This window comes from Scyliorhinus torazame, chromosome 5 (genome assembly GCF_047496885.1).
Source record: "Scyliorhinus torazame isolate Kashiwa2021f chromosome 5, sScyTor2.1, whole genome shotgun sequence".
NCBI lineage: Eukaryota > Metazoa > Chordata > Chondrichthyes > Carcharhiniformes > Scyliorhinidae > Scyliorhinus > Scyliorhinus torazame.
The window spans coordinates 220,642,907-220,649,178 of NC_092711.1; positions in this window are offsets into that span (position 1 = coordinate 220,642,907).

Here is a 6,272-nt window from a genome sequence, read left to right on the forward strand (position 1 = left end):
ATTGAAATGGCTCCTTGAATTGTGTTGCTTTTGCTGCCTGCGCATTCTCCCATTGACCTCTCTCTAAATGTGCGGTGTCTTCCCCAATGCTCCTCACCTAATGGGATGCATTACGAACGTCTCTAAAACCTAGAGGCTGCTATTGAGCAGCATGGTGAACACTACAAACAAGTGCTTTGCTGCCACCTTCTTGAGCGCAGCATACTGTATGACAGTGCGAAGAAAGAAGTTGCTACTGTTTTGCCTGCCATACTAAATCCTGGATACAAGTGTTATGTCTGACATTCAGAGTTGTTGCAACAGCTACTGGAGTTTCCTCAACATCTTTAGTGACTTCAGTATGATAGAAGGGTCGAGGTTTGGGAACTGGCATTCAAGTGTTCTCATCACAAACTAATTTGATGCTTCCCCAAGGAGTAGATTAGCCCTAGTATCACAGAATTGTAACCAAATAAATAGTTCCTAGAGAATTCTTTGCAGGGAAGGCTAGATGTGCACCTGTGTAATTGCATAGTTCTAGATATTAATATGAATCTAACTTTAAGAAAATGTTTTTTTTAAAGTTGTTTGGGTATTGTACAGTTGCATTGTATCTTTTACATGGATGTGTCAAATGGGCTTTTGAGTTTCAGTCTGAGAGACTTCTAAGAGCTGGTGAGGGAAATGTTTTCAGCTGGGAATATTTCATGTGTATTCCATGCTGGGGTGTAGCTCTGTGATGGGGTGCCCTCTTGTGGCCATATTTTCATCTGTGTCAGATTGTCTCTTTTTGAACAATAAATAGTAGAAAGCACATGGATAGGCTGGTAAAACAGGTTACAGCCTAGTAACCTGATAAAATATCAACTTTGAATTGTTGGTAAGGGACAAATTTGGAGAAATTAAAAATGGAAAATGCGGGATAAAATCAGCAGGTCAGGCAGCATCTGTGCAGAGAAATAGACAAAGTTCTGGATAGTGAAGGATCATTTAGATCCAAAATGTTGACTCCACAGCTGCTGCCAAATGTGCTGAGTTTATCCAGCATTTTCTGTTGTATTTCAGACTTCCATCATCCGCGGTATTTTTCTTTTATTTGAGTTAGAGAAATTGATGGAATATCAACAGAATCGCCAATTTCAAAACTACTGCCTGTTCAGGGTGACCTGCTACGTTGAAGAGAACAGCAATGGCATCTTCAGTTGAGATGCCCAGGTATTCTGGATTGACTCAATGATGTTTAATTGTCATTCGACCAACTATTGCCAATCTTTAATGTCTAATTTTACTCTGGAAATACCTGTATCCATTTTGCAATTTCAATTGCCCATCATCTTAACTACAATGTTTTTGACAAGTAAACAAAATGTACATGCCTTCTGAATATGTGCTTTTATGTATCATTTCATCAAGCAGAAAAATTAGTGGTTGGGCTGCATCAATGACCTTCCTTCCATCATAAGGTCAGAAGTTGGGTTATTTGCTCATGATTATACAATGTTCAGCACCATTCATGACTCCTCGGATAATGAAGCATCCATATCTAAATGCAACAAAACCTGGACAATATTCTGGCTTGGGCTGACAAGTCATAAGTAACATTGATGCCACACAAGGGTCAGTCATTGACCATCTTTAACAAGAGGGAATCTAACCATTGTCCCCTGACATTCAATGGTATTACTATTGTTGAATTCCCCCACTATCAACATGATGGGGGTTACCGTTGACCAAAAACTATGCGAGCCATATAAATACTGTGACTACAAGAGCAGGTCAGAGGCTAGGAATCCTGCGGTGAGTAACTCGCCTCCTGACTCCCCAAAGACAGTTTGCAGTATACAAGGCACAAGTCAGGAGTGTGTGTGTAACTCCAATAGCATTCAAGAAGCTTGACACCATTCAGGACGAAGTAGCCCACTTGACTGACACCCTATCCACAAACGTTCTCTCGCTCTGCCACTGCTGCACAATGGCAGCAGTGTTTACCATCTTTAAGATGCACTGCAGGAATTCACCAAGGCTCCTCAGACAGGCCCTTCTAAACCATGACCACTTCCATTAAGGACAAGGGAAGCAGAAACATGGGAACACCATCTGGAAGTTCGCATCCAAGCCACTCACCATCCTGACTTGGAAATGTTCCTTCACTGTTGCTGTGTTAAAATCCTGGAACTCTCCCTAAAGGCACTTGATGTACCTACAGCAGCGGTTGAGAAGGTGGCTCACCACCCCATTTAAAGGCCAATTAGGAATGGATAACAAATGCTGGTCTAGCCAGTGACGCCCAAATTCCATGACTGAGTCACAAAACTAGGCAACACAGTTTTAAGAATTTCTACTATCTTTTGTATGTTTGTTTTATTATTTCTTTTAATAAACATCCTAATTCTTCAAATTTGTAAAGTTATCACTGGAGTTCTGTGCCTTTGTGTTTAGTAGCTAACCCTCCTCATTTCTACAGTACAGAAAATATTACAATCAGCCAAGATGGATTTCAATTTGAGATCTGGCTAGCTCAGTACTAACATCTGCCGCTGTCATAATGTGGTATATGTGCATAAATCAATAAAGGTGGTTGGGCAGTTTGAGAAAGCGGATGAAAAGGCATCCAGGAATCTATGCTTTATAAATCGGTAGAGAACACAACAGCAAGGCGATTATGACGAATGTTTGTAAAACGCCAGTTCGATCTCAACTGGAGTATTGTGTCCAATCCTGGGCATTATACATTGGGAAGTATGTGTCGGTATTAGAAGGAGCTGAAACAAAATTTAGGTCAGAGTTGCCAAATCTGCTCTTCGGGAAGAGAAGCTTTAGAGGAAATTTGATAGAAATCATGAGGAATCGAGAAGACAGTTGTTAGAAACTTCCCATTGGCCGAAGGATCAAGAACCAGAGGACATTGATCTAAGGTGATTGGAAAAAGAACCAACAATGACATGAAGAGGTTTTCTTTAATGCAGCAAGTGACTAAGATGCACTGCCTGAGGATGAGGTGGAGGCTGATTTAATTGTGGCTTTCAAGGGGGAATTGGACAAGCACCTGAAGAGAAAGAAATGCAGGTTTTTGGGGAAAAGGGCAGAGGAATGGAACTAGCTGAGTTGCTCTTGCACAGAGCTAGCATAGGCACGATGGGCCAAATGACCTCCTTTGCTGTAACGTGCTAATCAACGATTCCCTTCTCAGCCACTCCTGTTTCTTTATCCCTAAAACTCCTGCTTAAGGAGGTACACTTGGTCACCGACATTCCAGATTCCCTGCTGCCGTGGTCATGCTATTATCAGATTGTGTCAGAAATGGTGGACAGTACAAAAAAAATTCAAGTAAAATATTCTAAAATGGGGCATGCCTCCTCTCTCCAGCAATCTTTTTTCCATTATATTTTTAAAATTATATTTTTAAAAATCTCTTCATCATTTGCATAAAACTGAACACTATTAGGTTTCATCAATGGTCGCAGAGTATTGCAAAGTAGCTTTAATCAAACAATGTCATCCAAAGTAATTATTCATATTTAACTTTGACAAAGGGTCACCTGGACTCAAAACGTTAGCTCTTTTCTCTTCCGACAGATGCTGCCAAGCTTGCTGAGATTTTCCAGAATTTTCTCTTTTGGGTTCTGATTCCAGCATCCGCAGTAATTTGCTCTTATTCATATTCTAATGTTGGTTTTGAAGATTAGGTTTCTTTTCACCAGAACTGTTGCTTGTGGACAACAAATGTACAGGCGTTGTCAGTGTTTTAGATTGAAACTAGGGAATCTTCCATACAGTGTACTAGTGAACCAGTGCACTGGTTTATCTGACCTGGTGGAGGAGGAATGAGAGAGTCAAAGAGCCAAAGGAGATGAGGCCATTGTTGGGAAGAAAGGGGTGCAGGGAAGAAGGGGCTCAGGGAAAGTGCTAGGCCTCGACTGAGGACAAAGATTCTGAGAATCTTTTTTTCCAGTCAGATGAGGAATAGAATATTTTTCTGCATTCAAACTGTGAAACCAAGAATCTTTTTTAAATGGTCACCAATAACACTGACCAAGTAAGCCTTGACTTCTTCCTTATAAATTTTGCCTCAACTGTCCAGTTTCGGACTGAAGGGGAAGGGAGCGATAAGTTTAAAATGCACTTTGAGAGTTACATTTTCTCACAGTGACTCACACTTGCTGGTGCAACTGAGAGTTAGAATTGGTTCAGCATCCAACTTCAGAGCAAGGGAATTCAGTGTAATTCAAACCTCAGGCTTTCAACGTGGGATGTGCCTCCAATAAAAACAGTTGTGAAGACTGTCATGATATGCTGACAGGCACTTAATGAGATACAAACAGGCAGCCAATGGGCACAGGGAACAGGACATAACCAATCAGCAGGCAGAACACTTGGGAGGTGGTTTCCCACTATAAAAGGCACGAGGCACTCACACTCCGCCTCTTTGCACTAGGGACATCTACAGAGTGAGTCCAGTGCACATATCACGTAACGCTTGTCATAATATACACCAGTATATCATGGTGCAGACACACACTGATGGACACACAGTGGGACCAATCAACACACACACCGCAGCCAATCACCAGTGAGAGCACACACTATAAAGACAGGGGGCATCAGAGTTCCCGCTCATTCGAGTTGCAGCTAGCTAGAAGGACAGAGATCACAGCCTGTAACACAGACATTCACCATGTGCTGAGTGCATCAACTGGTTAGGACAAGGCAAAGGTCTTTAGTTAAAGCTAGTATCGTATTAACCCACAGTCTGAGTATGTTTAAACAGTTAATGATTCAATAAAATAATGTTGCACTATTTCAAGTGTTGGTGACCTGTATGTGATCCAGAACACCCAACACATGATGATACCAGGCGTGGTGGGATATTAGCACTTCTTAGACCTACCTGCAAGTGATCTGCCTTCCACCAGCATTCCGTCATCCTGCAACATGGACAACATCAGCCCGCCGCCGCCGCTCCGCATCGCCGGCAACCTCAGGACCAACTGGAAGATTTTCAAATAGCACTTCCAGCTCTTCCTCGAAGCCACAGACAGGGAGGGTGCCTCGGATACCAGAAAGATTGCTCTTCTCCTCTCCATGGCCGGGGACCATGCCATCCACATTTTCAACTCTCTCACCTTTGCGGATGATGAAGATAAAACGAAGTTCAAGACGGTCCTCCTCAAGTTTGACACTCACTGCAGCATAGAGATGAATGAAAGTTTCGAGCGCTACGTGTTCCAACAGCATTTGCAGGGTAAGGATGACCCTTTCCAATCCTTTCTCATGCACCTCCGCATCCTTGCGCAGTCTTGCAGCTACGGGCCCACTTCCGACTCCGTGATACGCGACCAGATCGTTTTCGGTGTTCAGTCGGACCCCCTACGTCAGCAGGTCCTCAAAGTAAAGCAACTCACCCTAGCGACCGCCATCGAGACCTGTGTCTTACATGAAAACTCCACGATTCGGTATTCCCATATACAAGCGGCTGAAATGGCGCGGCAAGGTCCCCACGAGGCAGAACGGGTCTAAGTGATTGAGCACCTCCAGGGCCTCAGCCTGGATGAGGGCGGCCACTTTGCGTTCTTTTCACGGACTCCCGCGCTTGTACACACCAAACGAGGGGACGGCGATGTTGAGGAACGCAATGCGCAGGCGCGCACACGCACGACCGCACCGAGCATGCGTGGTGGTGCAGCGAACATGCTGACGTCACGACATGCGGCAACTGTGGCTCTGCCCATTTAAAGCAGCAATGCCCCGCAAAATCTCAACAATGCCTATGATGTGGCAGACTTGGCCACTATGCTGCTTTTGCGGAGCAGCTCAGCCTTCCAATTCATAGCGCTTCAGCCAGCCTCGCAGGAATGTTCGGGCAATTCAACCCACGGTCACCGAGTCCGATGCGGACCTCCCACACAGCAGTCACATCGAGGACCCGAGGGAGCCTTTTCGAGCCGGTGTCGTAACGAAAAACAGGCTGTCCCCGATGCAAAGACACCACTGCTGTCGGTATACAGCATCGATCCAGACGATGAGTGGTGTGCCACCATGACAGTAAACCAGAATTCGTCGCCCACCTCAGAGACTTAATTTGTGAACTTTGTGGACTTATGGACTTTCTGATTTGTTCTGTTCTTACGTTAAATCGTTCAAGTGGTTTGTATATAGTGTTCATCTCGTTATTCTTATGACACACTTTTTCTGCACCAGGCACCTCCCCATGTAAATAGCTTAGTTTTCATGTACATAGTCCTGTAAATATTTCGCACACACGTAGTCAGGAACATTCACCATACACTATTTAT